The sequence below is a fragment of the Chlorocebus sabaeus genome, chromosome 3 (genome assembly GCF_047675955.1).
Source record: "Chlorocebus sabaeus isolate Y175 chromosome 3, mChlSab1.0.hap1, whole genome shotgun sequence".
NCBI lineage: Eukaryota > Metazoa > Chordata > Mammalia > Primates > Cercopithecidae > Chlorocebus > Chlorocebus sabaeus.
Genome location: NC_132906.1, coordinates 61,522,065 through 61,541,436, shown reverse-complemented (window position 1 = coordinate 61,541,436; position 19,372 = coordinate 61,522,065). Strand labels below are relative to the sequence as shown.

Below are 19,372 nucleotides of genomic sequence, written 5' to 3'. Positions count from 1 at the left end.
ATTTATGATATTCAAGGATTTTTCTGAAGTTGCCAAATTTATTGACATAAAGTTAGTTGCATGTAACCTTACTGTTCATTTAATAATTAGGATTTACTGTGATGCTTCCTTTCCCCTTTTTAATTATACCTTTGGTTGCTCTTTTATTTTCTTAATCAATTTTGCTATTGGCTTTTCAGTTTTACTCAGCTTGTTAAAGAACTGTGTTAACTTTTTTTTCTATTTTCTATTTCAGTATTTTATTTTTATAATTCCCTTTGAAAGCACTTTGGGTTTAATTTGCTGTCCTTTTCTTCTTAAAGTGGAACCTAAGTCATTGGTTTTACACCTTTCTTGCAGCTATTTTATGATGTTGTTCCATTGCCACTGTCATCTGTTGTTTCTGGTGAGAAATCTGCTGTCATTTGAGTCTTTGTTCTCCTGAATGTAATATGTCTATTTTCCCCCTCTGACTACCTTTAGGATTCACTTCCTTTTATTTGGTCAGCAATTTGACTATGGTAGGCTGTGTGTCTGTGTTTGTGTTTTATCCTTCTTAGATTTGCCAATTTGGGTCTGTGTTTTGGGTCATTCATCAGTTTTGGAAAGTTCGTGTTCACTATATCTTCAAAATTTTTCTGCCCCATTTTTCTTTCCTCTTTTTCTGAGACTTTATATTTAGTTCCTTGTATGTTAGATTATTTGATAGTATCCTACAAATCTCATGTATGTTTTAAAAAATTACTTTTGTCCCTTTGCTTTTGATTTGGATATTTGTTATTTTCCTTTTTTTTTTTTTTTTTTTTTTTTTTTTAAAGAGACAGCATCTCACTCTCTTGCCCAAGCTGGAGTGCAGTGGCGTGATTGTAACTAATTGCAGACTTGACCTCCTGGGCTCGAGGGATTCTTGTGCCTTGGTAGCTGGGATGTCAGTCACACACCACCACACTCAGCTGATTTTTTAATTTAATTTTTTTTTTTTTTTTTGGTAGAGATGGGGTCTCGCTATGTTAACTAGAGTTGTCTTGAACTTCTGGTGTCGAGTAATCCTCCCACTTCAGCTTCCCAAAGTGCTGAGATTATAGATATGAACCTCTTTCCCTGTTTTCAAGTTCACTATTGTTTTTTCTCTACTGTTTCCAGTCTGCAAAGGTGAGTTATTTCTGATTAAAATTTTTTATTTCTAGGTTTTCCCATTTGGCTCTTTTTAATAGTTTCTATGTATTCACTGAAGTTCCCCCAGCTCTCCATGCATGTTGTCCACATTTTGCAGTAAATTCTTTAGCATTTTTATCATTATTATGAAGTCCCCATCTAATCTATTATTTGGGCAGTCTCTGAGTATGTTTCCATTGACTATTTCATCTCATGTAGATCACATTTGCTTACTATTTTGTGTTCCCCTCAGTTGGTTTTATGCTAGATCCTTTGTGTAAAAGACTGAAGTAAATAATATTTATTTTCAGTAAAGGGCATGCCTTTTTTTTTGTTAGGCCACTTGAGTGGAGGCTGAGTCATTTAGTTGCCTTGTAGTCTGATTGGTTCTCGGCTTTGTAACAATTTTTGTTTGAATCAGTTCACCATTGGCTTCAAATGCTTTGAGGGCAGAAACAGAATTTTCCCTTTGGGGCTGGGTGCCATGACTCACACCTGTAATCCCAGCACTTTGGGTGCCAAGGTGGACGGATCACCTGACATCAGGGGGTTCAAGACCGGCCTGACGAATGTGAAACCCCGTCTGTACTAAAAATACAAAAATTAGCCGGTGTGGTGATGGGCACCTGTAATCCCATCTACTCAGGAGGTTAAGGCAGAAGAATCACCTGAACCCAGGAAGCGGAGGCTGCAGTGAGCCGAGATGGTGCCACTGCACTCCAACCTGGGCAACAGAGTGAGAATGTCAAAAATAAAAATAAAATAAAATTTAGCTAATTGCCACAAGGGGGCTGGACTTCCTTTCATTCAAATATGACCTTGAAGGTCTTGATGCATGTTGAGGAAGACATGGAATAGAGGAATGGATGCTACAGAAGGAAGTTGGGAGGAAGCGAGAGAAATACTTATGGAAAGCCTTTATATGCTTCCAAAAACAGCACTTCGATTCCAGAGGGCAACGTTTATTTGTCCTCTTGATAGAAAGTAGTAACCTCTAGAGGACTTAGGGCTTGAGGTAAGCACTCGCAAATGGCAAAAGAAGAATTTCTCTTTCTTCTAAAGGGGTGCTAATTCAAAAAGCAAGTAGGTGGAATCAAAGGGCCAGAGTGAGCCCTTATGCAGGTTGACAAACTGCTTCAAAAGCCACCAGAAAACTCAACCATGGGGCATAACAAGAATGGAAAGCATATGGTAAGTCATAAGGAGCTGACAGAGCCTCAGTTCCAATTAGTGTTTCTCCCATCAATGTGCCAGCAGACAGGGGAAGGGTTGGAGGTCATTTGAGCTGGTAGGATAAGAACAGGTATACATCTCGGGATATCTGTAGGGGATCCTGGGCCTTTGCTACTGTGTAAACTCAGTAAAAGCCGCAGGTGCACAAATAAGAAGTGTGTATTTAAGAAGTCATGTGGCATGCAGAGTGAAAACAGGCAGATTTTCTCCCAAGATGAACAGTCCAGCAGGTGCACACAGCCATTTGCAGAACACACACGCACAAAAAGAATAGGCAGTGCCGCTTCTTGGGGAAAACTGAGTTTAGTTGAAAAAAGAGGAAACCCAAAGCACTACACGGTTTTAGACTTTAGCCCTATCATTCTCGTGAACCTCGTGTCCAGGAGGGTCATTAGTGCCTCAGTTCTACTCGGTGCAGACCCCAAGGTCCTTCCCACCCCCACGAGCCACTCAATAGGGTGATCTCAGTGGTCAGATGAGGGAGCAGAGCCACTTGTGACCAAGAGGAATTGTTCTGATGGTTGGTTAGTAAGCTAGACAGTGAATGGGAGAATAAAACTGTGTCTATGTGGTTTGAATGCCTCCAGCCGAAGACGGCACTGCGTACAGGTCTCTTATGAGTAGGGAATGTACCCAAGTCATGCAGCACCGACATGTTAACTGCTGCAAATTCGTATGGGTCTGCAGCAGTCTCACTTCTTGTCTCCTCAGAAGAAAAAATTCGACCAAGGAGATATAAGGCAGAAGGAAAAACTGAAGCAAGTTTTAGAGCAGGAGTGAATGTTTATTAAAATGCTTTACAGCAAGTATGAAAGGAAGTACACTTGGAAGAGGGCCAAGTGGGCAACTTGAGAGAGCAGGTGCCTCTGGTTCCAGGTTTTTGAATTGCTGGGGAGATCTTTGTTCTTCAGTCTTACCTCCTGCCTATATGACTTTTGGAACTATTTTTCAACAGTGTTGTTCCTTTCCTTGTCTTTTGAATGGTAACCCACCCAAGAATGCCTCAGAGGGGTTTCCCTCAGCCCTTGTGCTCTACCCTCAGACTTTGTTAGCTGGAAGCTTTTAGTTTCTTGGTGATCACTTCTAGTTCTTCCTTGCTCCCAGAATTACTCATGAGTCTTTGGTTAGTAAGTGTTGATGAGTGGCTGTACACTCACTTTGTGGCTTGTGGTACTTCTGATTCTAATCTCTCTCGACAGCACATATATATGACTGCTAAAAGATGATTTAAAGTTTGGCTGGTTTCTCTTTACCTCCATCTATGGAGTCATATTTTTCTTCCTGACTTTCCATTAGGAATGAGAGTAAACATGGGTTTCTTTGCTCTTCTGAAGGGCTTGTCACTTTCTGGAATTTACTTAGTTCATTTATGAATTTTTTTTTTTTTTTTTGGTCTCCTCAAGCTCTTTAGGTTTTAAAAAATACTGTAGTTTTGTAGTTAAAGTGGCTTGTGTTTTGTTGTTGGGGTGAAAGCAATGGTCTCTTGTGATTTTCCACATCCAGCCCGAGATGGAATGGCTAATGTAGTTTTAATGTGCATTTATCTTATAAAAGTTAGGTTGAAAAATTTTTCCTATGTGTATTTTTATATATAAATTTATGTAAATTATTATATATAGATAATATGTGTTTTATGCGTTAGATATGTTTATATGTATAACATATAACATATTATATAACTAATATATTAGAATATGTTTATGATTTATGATGTAACCATTACTTATATATAATATACTTATATAATTATTATATATAATATATAATGCTCCAGAGATTAATTTAATAATTTAAGAAAATAAGCTTTTTTCCCTAAAAAGTAGCGGTTACATCATAAATAATATATAATGTAATTATGTATGATTACTAATTGTATATTACTATTATATAATTATATATTACATTATAATTATAATTATTATGTAATATATATTATATGTTGTATGTTACATATTATGTATTTTTTTCTGTTGATTGTTCTTACACTCCCTAGTTTTTCTGATACATTGTTGGTTTCTTAAAAAGTTGATTTGTAGGAGCTTTTCATGTATTAGGGAAATTGTGATATGAGCTGCAACTTTCTCTTTCCCGTACTGACATTTATGTTTTGATCCGGCTTATGTTAATTTGTCTAATATAGAAATGCTTCAGCTGGGTGCAGTGGCTCACGCCTGTAATCCCAGCACTTTGAGTAGCTGAGGTGGGTGGATCATTTGAGGTCAAGAGTTTGAGACCAGCATGGCCAACATGGTGAAACCCTGTCTCTACTAAAAATATAAAAATTAGCCTGGTGTTGTGGTGGGCACCTGTAATCCCAGCTACTTGGGAAGCTGAAGCAGGAGAACAGCTTGAACCCAGGAGGTGGAGGTTGCAGTGACGCGAGATGGGGCCACTACATTCCAGCCTGAGCGACAGAACAAGACTCTGTCTCAAACACACACACACACACACACACACACACACACAGAAATGCTTCATTTTATGTAGTTGACTTTATCCTTTACTCCATGGAGTCTAGATTTTCTATTGTAGTCATAGTCAGAAAAACTTTCCCTGTTTTGAGATGAAATTACTGCCAATGATAATATAGCAAAAGTTATCACTAGTTGTGCTTACTGTATGCCAGCAAGCACTAATTATTAATTGATTTACCAGTCAATTAATGAACTAATTGATTGATTTACCAGTCAATTAATGAACTCTAATTGACAATATGTGTGCTATAAATCATACTATGACCACGAGAAGTCAGGCAAAATGGAAACCAGTCACTGTATTTTCTCAAGTAGTATCACACATGTCCTTTATTATCTTATTTTGAAAGAAAATCCAAGTATGAAGTAGGGATAAAGCCTTATTTATGTATTTTTATCCAGATGCACACAAAGGTATCTCTATAAAACTTGACTGCGTAATCCATGTTTTCCCAAGGATTTGAGATGCAACCTTAAATAGATACTGAGTTCTTATATGTATTTGGGTTTATTCTAGACTTTTTATATGTTATATTTATCTATGTCTTTTACACTATTCTCTTATTTTTGGTGATAAAAGGCTAGTCCCCTGTCAATAATGTTCATTTTTAGAATTTTCCTGCCTGGTTTTGCTTGACTGCCCTTGCCCCTCAACTTTATTATGAAAATTTTGAATATACAGAAAAGTTGAAAGAATTTTACAGTGACATACCCATCATTGAGATTCTGCCATTAACATTTTAGTGTGCTTGTCACTATTATCCTTTGGTTCATTTCAGAATAAATTGCAGATGTCAGTGCACTTACCCCTAAAGCATGCATATCATGCTTTACTTCAGGATTTTAGTTTTATTTTAATTTTAGAATTTTGATACAATCAAGTGCACAGATCTTAAGGGTACCATTTCGTAGTTTTGACAAGTGTATACATTTTTGTAACCCAGTCAACCTGTTAAAATAAAGAACATTACTATAGCCCTGGAAAATTTACTCATTTCTTTTCCCGTGCCCCCACCTACCTCTAGAAGGAAGCAGTGTTCTTTTTTTCCATGTATATTAGTATTACCTGTTGTAAGACTTTCTGCCAATGGAATCAGAGTATTATTTTGAGCAAGGCTTCTTTTTAACTCCTTGTAATATGCCTAAGATTTGTTCATATTATTGCATATATCTGTAGTTTGCTTCTTAGTATTGCTGAGTAGTATTCTGTTGTCAGATTCATGGTATATACAGTAGTTAATAATAATGCTGTCATTATTTTTAGGCTGGATTAGTTAACACAATTTCTTAAGTCTTATTAATTGAAAATAGTACGTGATGGTTCCAATAAAAATTTAAACAGCATAGAAATAGAAACCAAAAATGAGTCTTCTTATTGCTTTCTGATTCTCATATGTAAACATGTAAACATATATTTGTAAAAATAAGCATACATGTGCCACCTATTTATGAAGATACATAACTTTTTTTCATAGATAGAATCATTTATATGTTACTACTGCAACTAGTATTTCCAGTAACACTGCACATCATCCCATAAAAGTATACTATTAGGTAGATTCTTATTCTTTCCAGTGGTTCCGTAGAATTCCATTATGTGAGTATATTGCACTTTGTTTAACTAGTACTTTATGATGTAATTATTACTTTTTAGGGGGAAAAAAGTTTATTTTCTTGAATTATTTAATTCCTGTACATAGTCAAGGAAAACTTAAAGACTTTGAAATGAAAAGCAAAATCCTCTTCACGTTTCCCATCCTTGAACTTTTACTATTAATATGTAGTTTTTATGCTGTTACAATGGCTGAAATCCAGTGTTTTTGCATGACCAAATCATCTACGGCCATACCACTCTGAACACCCTTGATCTCATCTAACTTGGAAGCCAAGCAGGATTAGGCTTGGTTAGTACGTGGATGAGAGACTATAGTTTATGTAACCGTTCTGTTCTTATTTGCCATTTAGGTTGTTTTCTTTCTTCTTTGGCTTTCCAAATAACTTTTTTTTTTCCCTATTTCTTTTTTTCTTTAACAACACAACTGGTACACTGTTTTTGACTTTCTAAATAACTCTGCAATGAACATCTTCGTCTGTGTGTATGGTTTGCTTTATTCTCATTAGTAGAAGTTATTTTCTAGAAGTCAGCTAATGCTGCTATTGGGGGCTTTCTTAGTATTAAGTATACTTTCTTGGTTTAAATCCAGTAGTTCAGATGAACTTGTTTTATGATGTTATGTATTGCATTATTAGTAATTCCTCATTTTGTTTTTTAAAGAGCCATTTTAAAAAAAGTGACAGGAGATAGTGTGTCAATGTAAATTCTAGTCTGCTTTTGAGTTCTCTATATCTCTGCTCCATACATTCTGCATTTATTTATTTTCCATTTTACAGGCAATTTAAAAGTCGATAAAAAACATTTATAAAATCTTAAATGAAGTCTCTTACAAATGAAAAGTGTTTGAATGGTTACAGATTCCACATTGCATTAATATATACTTCAGCAGATCGTTTTTTGGTTGCTCTTTGTATTAGTTATAAATGCAGTAACAGATGTTGTAAGGCCTATAACTTGTGATCTTTTTTTGGGCATATTTTGGAAGAGATTGTTGTTGTGACGTTTCTTGTATGTTACTGTTATTTTCTTTAATGATCTCTCAAACACTTATCTTACCTTTTTAAAAAGTTTAATTTTTTATAGTAGCTGGCAGACTGTGAAATAGGTAGACCTTATTTTGAAAACTGCTTTATAAACTTGCAGTTACCAGTCTGCAAAGTTATTAATGTACTTTCCTAAATTGAATCATGTTGAGTTTGGATGCCTCTGATGAGGTTAAACAGCCAAATTGGAGGAACAGTTAAGTTCTGTGAGAATACATGAAGTTTGGAGGAATCATGAGTATACATTGTGATTAGGAAAAGGCTCTTGAATCCACCTAACCTCTGTGGATTTCAGATGTAGAGAAAGTTTTATTGCCGTACTGAAGTGATCGGACAATTTTGGAGCTATGTTAATGAGATGTGGTGAAGGTTAAAACAGGAGTTACTTGATCCGATCTCTTTTTAAGAATGTTGCTTGCTGGGCACGGTGGCTCACGCCTGTAATCCCAGCACTTTGGGAGGCCCAAGCGGGTGGATCACCTGAGGTCAGAAGTTCAAGATCAGCCTGGCCAACATGGTGAAACCCCATCTCTACTTAAAATACAAGAATTAGCCGGACATGGTGGTACATGCCTGTAATCCCAGCTACTGGGGAGGCTGAGGCAGGAGAATTGCTTGAACGCGGGAGGCAGAGGTTGCAGTCAGCCGAGATTGCCACTGCACTCCAGTTTATGGCATGTAGAGGTTTGATTAGATAAAACATTTTGAAGACAAAGACTAGTTAGCCATTTCTTAGTCTAGTTTAAGACTGAGTTGTGAAATGCCTGAATTTAGATTGGTAATTAGAAGCTCCTTCTCAATACATTGTGATTTGCTCTAGGGAAAAGGCAGATGTAGTTATCTGTATACCAATGGGAGAAACAGACAAACATACCAGTAGTTGCTATATAACAGTGGTAGAAACAATGTACAGATACATAGGTCTGACAATTTAGGAGAAATATACAAAATGTTTCTATTAAGTAGAATTTATCTATTTATGCCTTCCAAGGGCTCAAAATTTGGTCATGAGTGCTGAGGAAATGGGATTCTGTGACTCTTCAGAGAGACATAAAGGAAAAAAAAAATCTCATGATGGTTCTAATGCTATGTACTGAATTATTCTGAAATTCAGTTAACTAAAAGTTACAGGGAATGAGAAGGGAGAAAGAGTGCAAAGTGGTGAAAGCTTAATATTTTTTCACAAAAATGACCCACTTTTTCAGATTGAATGGTTCAGTGCCTTTATTTTTAAAATGAGTAAACTAAAACCTAGAGAAATAAAATGCTAACACAGGATTATATAACTAGTGAATAAAGTAGAAATGACACCAGACTGGAAATCTGAAAACTCTGTGTATTTTGGAGTACAGTTCAGTGCTTTTCTTCAATACCACACCGCTTCATAGAAAGGCTGACAATTTGGCTTGGGACAAAGTAGGTTTGAAAGGGAATATAGGACTTAAAATATGACAACCAGAATTTAACTAAAGTATGTTTTTAGGGGCGATTATAGGCATTTTTTAATCATAGTTCGTTATTTAGTAATTCCTTAACGATTGTTAGGGTGCTTGGCAGGTTAATAAAGTGCTTCTTATTTGTAATTATACTTATTGGTAATTATTTCTAGTTTGGCAGGTCAGCTGTTAGATGACGAAACTGAAGCTTAGTTTGCTTAGTCTTAAGATTCATGAGCGGAAAAGTGTCTGTAATAATTTCTCCTTTTTAAAGAAAGATTTTGGCATGACTCTGGTAACCGTATCAGAAAATTTTGGTAGCAATGTTAGAGAAAGACTTAAAAATGAATCTCTAATATACGTAACCACACAGCATTAGCCAGACCTTTTAAAGAAATATCAGAAAAAGTTTAAAGGTTTAATCGACTCAGCCAAATTTATCCAACAGGATGATAGAACTAGGTTTTTTGTATTTCTAGTTTTAGTGCTATTTCTTTTGGATAATTTTGCCTTTTTGGTTTTAAAAGAAAATGTTCACTAGCCTCTACTCTCTAATTTTAGTAACCAGAGGGATAGATTATCTGAGATCTGTTGTTAACTAGATAGAATGTGAGTAACTGGAGTGGGGGTGGCCTCCAGAACCAGTCTTTTCTCAGGGAACTCAATTCTTCCTCAACTATAAATAGGAATTAAAAAAAAAAAAAAAAAAAAACCTAAATATGAAGATTAGTCATGGGCTACCATATTGCAGATCCACCTTTTTTTTTTTTTTTTTTTTTTTTTTTTTTTTTTTTTTTGAGAGAGAGAATTCTGTGGCTTGATGTTATAACCATACTTATAACCACAACGATCTGTGCTTAATTTGTCATTTGGGCTGCTGCTCTTTGCACTGAATAGCACAAACTTTTACTTTGGTTTTGTGATTTGATTGTTGGGTCTTTGACACTTAATGGACACTCCTTTTTTTTTTTTTTTTTTTTTAATTTAATTTAGAAGTTATGTAACTTCTAAAGGTATGGTTCCCAAGTGTGGTATGAGGATTCCTGGAATTTCCTGAGAGCCTTTCATGGTGTCTATGAGGTCCTTATTTTTCCAACTATGTATCTGCATCAGGTCAGTTTTTCTTCATGTGCTTCAAGCAATATAACATATCATAGCAGACTGAATGTAAAAACAGATATAAGAATCGGCCTGTCCTCCATTAAGCCAGACAAAAGTATTTGCAAAAAGTGTAAAACGTGGTCACTCTTCTCAGAAAAGTTGTGTTTTATTTTGGAAAAATAGTTTTTGGGTTTTTTTAATTTAAAAAATATGGTATTTAATTTCAGGTGAGGCTGTTTATCATAGAGCTCTGCCCATCCCTAACCTGCAGTGGGGATATGGCCTAAGCTGGGAAAGATGAGTCATTTTCAGAGGCCAGTATGGATGCTGGGGGAGAGAAGAGTAGCCTCCTTTTTCTGGTTTCACTAACTGTGAGAATAATGTAAGCCGGGAACTGCTTGGGGGCCATCATTTTTGCCACACATAGAGAGCCTTTCTGAAAGTGAAAGTGCAGAATAGAGAGTCCTGGTGATATGATTTGAACTCCTGGATTCAGAAAAAAAGCCAGCCCCACATATAGGCTTCCTGTTTGTTTGCACGAATAAATTCTTCTTCTCATTACTCAAACAAATATATAGGGTTTTTATGCTAAGTTACAATGGATTTATTATTTCAAACTAAACTAAATTTTTTCTCAATTTTAATTCTTAATAAATATTGATATAACTCTTTTAAATAAAAAGCTGTTTGGACTGGTTCCTTATTTGTAAAGCATAGAGGGCTCCTGATACCAAAAATTTGAGAATCGTTGCTAGAATCACTTTTAGAATCACTGCTAGAATCACTTTTAGAATCACTGCTATTTCTTGGAGTGATGTGGGGGAATAAAAGAACTGGCCAGTAGTTTTCAGTGTTGTAATTACATGTATTGTGATACATTTTGCAGTGATGAAGAAGTATTAATAGAATGTGTGATGCTCAAGGATGGATCATGTTTAGATGATTTTATTTTGTAGAATGAACTGGGTGTATAATAATTCTTAATGAGTATTTGCTGTAACTAATTGCTGTATATAAGTAATCTATTTTTGTTTTCTTGTTCGAATTGAATGAAGCATGTAATAAATTACAGCAATTGAAAATTTCAGTGTATGTATTACGCTTGCTGCAATGAAATTTGGATTTTTAAAAGAGTAATTCTAAGTACAGAATATAAAATCATGACTTTGATGCAAATTAGATATTTTTCCTGAATATAAAATGAAAATTTGGAAGGAACAGACGTGGGTGCATATCCGTGTTCTAAAGTTACTCAGTTAACATATTTAAATTTAATTTTTAATTCCCACTGCCACCTCCAGCTCCTTTTCAAGATTACTGAAAATGGAAGCTTGGGTTAAATTCTGTGAGTTACATTCTACTAAATGTCTAAAGTCTCCAAGAAACTCGTGCAAAACAAATTTTTTGAAATATTGTATTGGAGTATTACAGATTTCTTTACGGTCTCATTACTGTTTTGAAAATCTCAAAAACTAAAACACACTATGAGTGTGTTGGGGGATTAGTATGACCTTTATTTCTAAAGGTGATTTGTTTCTTATTAAGAATATTTAGTTTTTAAAGATATTTTATTATAACATTTGATTTTCTGTATTATTTTTGGCTTCTATAACTTTAGTGTGTGTATTTCCCTCTCCATCCCAGATATAGTTGGCAGAGAATGACCTTCTTAGATAGTCACTTCTATGCTTTTAAAGGGTATGCATGAAGCTGGAGGTCTCCAACTGAACTATTTTTTAAAAAACAAAGATGCCAGCTGGGCACTATTGCTCACACTTGTAAATCCCAACACTTTGGGAGGCCGAGGCAGGGGGATCACTTGAGGCCAGGAGTTCGAAACCAGCCTGGTCAACAGAGCAAGACCCTATTTCTGCACACAAACAAAAATGAGCCAGGTGTAGTTGTGTGCACCTGTGGTCCTAGCTACGCGGGAGGCAGCGGTGGGAGGATCTCTTGGCAGGAGTTCAAGGCTTCAGTGAACCATGATTGCACCACTGCCCTCCAGCCTGGGTAACAGCAAGACTTTGTCTCTAAAAAAGTAAAATGGGAAAAAAAGCTTTATTAGCTGTGTCGTTAACACAGTATATTCAGGAATTGACAAAGTTTTATTTTTATGCCTTTAAAATCATTGATGTGAATGACTTGGTAGTGATTTAGAGATTTAATTTGCCAAAGCTCACTGAAGCAGTTAATTTGAAATCCTTGGAGAATTAAAATTGGAAACTCCAGTGTTCATGGATACTCACTTTGCTCCATTTCACTTGACTCCTATCCCTCATATGTGTCAAGTAGGCCTTAGGCTCTTTCTGATAGGTTCCCTTGGCCTGGGCTTTTTAAATTTTTTTTTTTTTTTTTTTTCCTAGATAGCCATAAAGCATGCTTGCATTCCATTTCCATCCCTATCTAAATTCAGATCCCTGTTTAAATGTCACTTCAACAGAGTCCTTCCTTGATGATCTTAAATAATACTTGTTTTATCTTTTCTGTTTTCTTTCTCCTTACCTTTCTTCCTTTTTCCTCCTTTACACTTTATCCTTTCAACCTGGTTTTTTCCTCAGAGCACATGTTGACAATACATAGTATAAACCTATGTTTGTGTAATATGCATATTGTCTCCCCCCACCCACCAATGTAAATTCTGTGGCAACAGTGACATTTCTAAAAGTTGTATTTTCAGGATCTAGAACAGTGACAGAGTAGGTGCTTTTAAAATTTTCTTGAATAATGAATGCGATATTTGGACGATAATCACCAAACCCAACATACTTATTTTCTTATTTTATTCATCGAACTTTATATGAAGATGAAAGATAATCCCTGACAGAAATGAGCCATTGATCTAGTGAAACAGATATTTGTACGTATATTCTCTTGCTTAGTAACTATTAATATGTCTCAGAATTTTTGTAGGGTATATTTTATCTACAGTGTAATTTTTAAAAAATGCTTTTTTATTACTAATATTTGTAGGTCAGTAATTGAACAGACTACTGTATTATCTTATATTTCATATATATGCACAATATCTCATGAACAAATTTAAACCTAATGATTATATGCATTGATATTTGTGAGAGATTTACTATCCAATCCAGTGCTTATCTGCCAAGAGCTGTTCAGCCTATGCTTGAAACCATTCTAATGATGGAGAACCCTCGGGCAGTTTGTTCTGCCTTTGGGAGGCCTCTGATTATTTAAAAAAAAAAAAAAAAGGTCTGTAAAGCCAAAACCTGTTTGGCTGCGTCTGCTTACTGGCTTTAGTTACGTTCCTTGGGGGATATATTGGACAAATGTAATCCTTTTTCCTTGTGATAACCTTTCAATTATTTGAAGACTTACCAAGTTCTCTCTGACATTTCAGTTCTCTAGGCTGAGAATCCCTAGAAAACCGTCTAATAATGACATCCCTGTACCATCTTGGTCATTTTCTAAGAATCTGTTTGAGTTTGTTTATGGATTTATAAAGGTGGTACCTAGAACTGAAAGCACTAACACTCTACTGCATAGGAGAGCAGCACTCTTTCCTGTCCAGTTCTCAGTTTTCTGTTTATTGCATGTTTAGAGTTTGTGTTTCCTCCCAGCCATTTCACACTTTCATTTCCTTTAACTTAGCCATTTATTAAAGTACTTAAGTTGTTCACTTTCTGTTTGCCCTCTGCAAATGCTATTGTTAAGTCACATCTCATGCCTTGTTTTGTAGTTTTTGCTTTTGTTTGTATTCTGTCCCCTCACCAACCCCAACACACGCAGAAGAGTAATTGCAGTTGGAGCACTTGGTGGTCAGAATCCTACTTTATTGGCAGATTTTGTTGTTTTTGGGAGCTAAGAAGTACTTTTCAAAACTTGATTCTTTTTTTCCTTGATCTGTAAGGCAATTTCAGCTCTACTTTTTCTTTCACGCATTTTCAGGATGCTAGCAGTATAGCAGGGATAAAGAAAAGTCTAGCTCTGACAAGATACGGATCATTCAAATTACAGACCTTTTATCACCAGTGGCAACTGGTATAGTAAAGTACCTCGAACAATCTTGCTAGCCATGGAGATAATTTTTAAAAATAGTTTGCTATATGAATATAGTTTTTTTAATTAGGTAATTTGAATATTTAATTGACTTTGCATAACATCATTACTAGATGTTCAGATAATATAATGCTTAAGACGAATAGAAAAGAGAACATACGTTTTGCCTTTCTGTTCCTGATATATACCATTTCAGTATATTACTAAATTTCTGTGGTCTATATTTTTTACTCAGCTTTTTGTTTTCAAAAATATTGAAGTAAAAATGGAACTTCTTATAGGACTTAAGGAAAATTGCCTCCTAAATGCAAATTCAGTTGTTTTGCCATTAAATGCGAAATTTTAACCCTGCTTCTATGTAATTTGAACTCTTAACACATGTTAAAAAGTCATCTGCCTTTCAGATTATTTCAAGGATTTAGAACTGTATGTGGTAGTTTATTTGTTGTGGCTAATGGTTTTTGTTTCAGTTCAGATTGCTTCTACAGAAGATGTTGAGCAGAGATTCTTCTGGAATTCTGTCTTGCTGTTTTATAAAACTGGTTTATAGACCATAATAATTTTTAAAATCATGAAAGGCTTCCTCTAGATTTTTAGCTGCTAACATTTTAATTCATTTTTAAAATGTCCTATTTAAAAAATAATGGTGTGAAAATGAAACAGATTTGGTATTTTGTTGAGAGAATTGAAAAATGACAGGTAAGTTACTGGAAAAACCACTAATAAGTTGAAAATTCACCATGACACCCAAACCAATATTAAATTACAGCATTTAGACTTAGTGTAGACTGAATTTATTTACAGCAGTTCAATAAAACGCAGTAATAGTATTACGTATCATAATGATTTCCAGTAAATTGAAATAGGTTTAGCTTGATGTCTAGTTTGGTTGATGTCTAGTTGATTGTGCTTATTCAGGATATCTGTTTCATGGTCTCATACAGTATTACCAGATGGCCAGATGTAAGTATATCTCGAGATACATCAAAAGGTTATTATTCCAATTCTTCATCCTTATTTCATCATAGATCTGAGTATTCCCATGCTGATGATGATAAAACCAAAATTTAGTGTATCATAAATCATTGTATTTAAAAATGTTGAAATAAGTATATGGAAGTAAATTTTTGAAAGAAAAAGTGAAAGTCTTAAATCTCCTTATTTAAAAATGTTGAAATAAGTATATCAAAGTAAATTTTTGAAAGAAAAAGTGAAAGTATTTAAAAAATCTCTTGTACCATTGAAGTGGATTTTTTTTCTTATTGCATAGATCATAACTCATTTCAAATCTTTGTAAATAAGTGGAAATAGCTTTATGAGAAAAGTTGATCTGTGAATCCTGAGTGACAAATTACCCTGAAACTTGGTGACATGGCATACGTTTATTATCTTACGGTTTCTGTGGGTCAGGAATTTGGAGCAAGTTAACTGGATATTTCTGACTCAGTGTCCCTTATGAGATTGTAGTCAAGCTGCTGGGCACACGTGTAGTCTTAAGGTTGTGCTGGGACAGTAGAATCTACTTCCAAGCTCACTCACATGTGGCTGTTGGTTAAGAGGCCTCAGTTCTTTGCTAGCCATTGACTGAAGGCCACATTTATTAGCCACATGGTGTTCTCCCTAAGGCTGCTTTAGTGTCCTTCCTTGGGGCATAGCAGGTGATTTCTGTAGAACAAGAGAGAGAGAGACAGAAAGAAAGAAAGCCTGCATGAAGAAGATGTCACAGTAACTTTTAAGACCTAGTCTTAGAAGTCAAACACACTGTCACTTCTATTTGTTAAAAAACAAGTCACTAAATAGAGTCTATGCTCATGGGGTAGGAAATTAGGCTTTACCTTTCTGAAGGGAGGAATGAAGATTTTGAGGATGTACTGTAAAACAACCACAGTGATGTTGATCAAGTGAGTCTTATAGCATATACAATAAACTACTAGTTCATTAAGAAAGGAGCTCTTATCTCTGATACTTTATCAGTTGCCTTTGTGGTCTTTATAATAAGTAAAATCCATCTGTTGATTGACTTGCAGTCAAGTTTCTCTGTACAAATTCTGTGCAAGCAAAGCTATCCACTCTTTAAGATGTACTTTTTGTTTCAGTGACATATGTTACTGTTTACTCTTACAGAACTATTATATGCCAGAAACATATAGGAATTGAGATGTTTTCTATGTGTCTTGCAGTATTTGCTAGCTTTACTTTGATGTGTATCAGTTATTTTATTAACATTCTGCTTCTCAACTTTAGGTAGAACATGTAGAATCTCTATTTTGTATTTATTGTTAGTTAAAATTGCTAACAGATGAGATTGAAGGATGTCATGTCAAATATATCATTGTATGTATTTCTTTTTCTTCAAATGAATTATTAAGTTATCCTTTCCCTGTGCTCATTTGTAGTCATCTTCCTACTGTGATTTCCTAATATCTTTATTATATCCTTTTAAAGCTATTACTGGTAAACCTTTTTGTATCGTCAGTATCCTTGGAAAATATTATTTACTGACCCTCACTTATGTTATGGGTGTGAAATTAAGCCATTGTTTTTATGCTGCCAAGCTATGAAATTAAATCTAAGTTGAGGGGTTGATTCTCTGTTGGCATTTTACCCAGCTGGATAGATGAAAGGATGGTAAGAGGACCATGAGTCATACGTGGTTGAGGCATTGTTTAGAGACTGCTTGAAATAATGGTCTTTGAAAATTAAGCTAAGAAGGGGAGAGAGTACAGGAAGAGGTGAGCATGGACTGTGTCATGGCAGCAACTACGGATACAGGGAGGTGGAAGCATTGTGGATGAATTTTTTTGAGATGGAGTTTTGCTATTGTTGCCTAGGCTGGAGTGCAGTGGCACGATCTCCGCTCACTGCAACCTCCACCTCCCATGTGCAAGCAATTCTCCATCCTCAGCCTCCGGAGTAGCTGGGATTATAGGCACCCGCCACCACGCCTGGCTAATTTTGTGTATTTTTAGTAGAGACAGGGTTTCGCCATGTTGAGCAGGCTGGTCTCAAACTCCTGACCTCGTGATCTGTCCACCTCAGCCTCCCAATGTGCTGGGATTATAGGTGTGAACCACTGCGCTTGGCTGTGGATGACTTTTAAAAGGAGTAATCAGGTGAATAGGGAGTGACTGTAACTCTAAGTGTTTAAAAAGTAAATTGGAAGTCAGGTTTCTGGCACCTCGTTGTAAGAGGCAGTCTAGTGTGGTGGTTAAGAATGTGGACTTCGGAGTATGAGATTTAGTTTTAAATCTTGATTCATTTCCTTGCTATATAGTCTTGGGCGGTCTACTTAGCTTTTCTCTGAACCTCAGTTCCTTTGTCAGTAAAGTGAGAGCCCAATATAGTATGTAAAATTAGAAATGCAGTTCATGGCACAAACTAGGTCTTGAGTAAGTGTTAGTAATTAACTACTGCTATTATTTTATTGTTAGTTACTCTAACTTGTAAAACCTACATAATAATTTTAGCTTAGTTATAAACAATTATATCATTTTTTTGAATTGGATGAAAATAGTTCAGACATCAAACATTTTCCATCCTGATGTTGTTAATTGAAATAAACCAGGCACAGAAAGCTTAATGCTGTATGTTACCACTCATATATGGAAGCTAAATAAGTTGATCTCATATAAGTAGAAAGTAGAATGGTGGTTACCAAATGCTGGGAAGGGTGGTAGGGAGACAGGGAGAAGTTGGTTAACAGATACAAAATTACAGCTGGATTGGAGGAGTAAGTTCTAGTGGTGTTTAACGCTGTAGGGTAACTATAGTTAATTTATTATATATTTTCAGATAGCTAGAAGATAAGATTTTGAATGTTCCCAACACAAAGAAGTAAATGTTTTAGGTTATAGATATGCTAATTACCCTGATTTATTCATTACACCTTGCATACAGGTATCAAAATAATATCACATTGTACTCTATGAATACATAGAATTATTATTATTATTATTTTTAAAACTTTCCCTTCTGACCCTGTCCTTCCTTTACTTATAGTTCGTACTATCATCCTGCCCAAATAGCCGTAGTTTATTTATCCTTCCACATATATATAAGCCAGATTTCTCCCTTCTCCCCCAACACAAGTGGTACATACTATACAAACCTTTTCTCTGTCTTGCATTTTAAATTTAATAAATTGATATGAAGATTTCCTTAAGGGTTGAAAACTTCGTTACCTGTTTCTTGTATCCTTTTGCTTCATGTCATTCTTTTGTGTGGATTTTAATACAGTTTATTTTTCCAGTCCTCTCTAAATGGACATGTGCACATTTTTGATTTTACAATCAGTATGACAATAAGTAACTTGTACGCATGTCATTTTGAACACGTGAGTATATCTGTAGAATTCATAGATGTAACTTGCATTTGTGACTTTGATACTACCAGAATACTCTATCATCTACCAGTTCACTCACACCAGCTCATGTTTAAAATTGCTTTTTCATTAGTCTTGCCACCAGAATATATTTTCGTATTTATTGGATTTTGCCAACCTGATAACTGAAAAATGTTTCAGTGTAACTTAAATTTGTATTTCTCTTATGGGTGAGGTTGAATTTGTACTCGTTTAGGAATCATTTTTATTTATTTTATGGTTTAGCATCTATTCATATCCTTTGTCTTTTTTTCTCGTATAATGTTGGTCTTGGTAAAAACACTGTGGGTTAGGGGAATTAGCCTGTTTGTGATGAGATAAACTGAGCTTGTTTTTCATTTGTTGACTCTTCATTCTGAGTTTTTTTTTTTTTTTTTAAATAATCACATTACTTTTTTGATATATGGATGTTATATCTTTCTTACTCCAGGGTTAAATAAACTGTGTTTTCCTCTAACATGTTTCCAAGTTTATTTTGTAAAGATAACTGCCAAGTTGTCTCAATACATTTTCTTTTCTTTTTTTAAGACAGGGTCTTACTCTGTCACCCAGACTGGAATGCAGTGATGCGATCACAGATCGCTGCAGCCTTGAACTTCTGGGCTCAGATGATTCTTCCCCCTCAGCCTCCCGAGTAGCTGGGACTATAGGCACAGACTATCATACCTAATTTGTTTTTCTTTTTTTTTTTTTCTTTTGGTAGAGACTGGGTTTTGCCATTTTGCTCAGACTGGTCTTGAACTCCTGGGCTCAAGCGATCTGCCCACCTCAGTCTCCCAAAGTGCTGTCATTACAGGATTGAGTCACTGGGCCTGGCCTCAACACGTTTATTGCATAATTTATCTCTTCTTTGTTGGTTTGGGTGCCACTTTTATAAAATCTGAATTCCTAGTACGTTTGGATCCACTTCTAGACTTTGTTTTTTTGCTGTTTAA

The 19,372-nt window shown here is 35.4% G+C and overlaps 1 protein-coding gene across 28 annotated transcripts in view; it reads left to right on the top strand.

Moving 5' to 3' along the window:
- RBM26 (RNA binding motif protein 26) overlaps positions 1-19,372 on the top strand; it is a 95,871-nt gene that overhangs the window by 10,303 nt on the left and 66,196 nt on the right. The gene's annotated exons all lie outside the window — the stretch shown is intronic.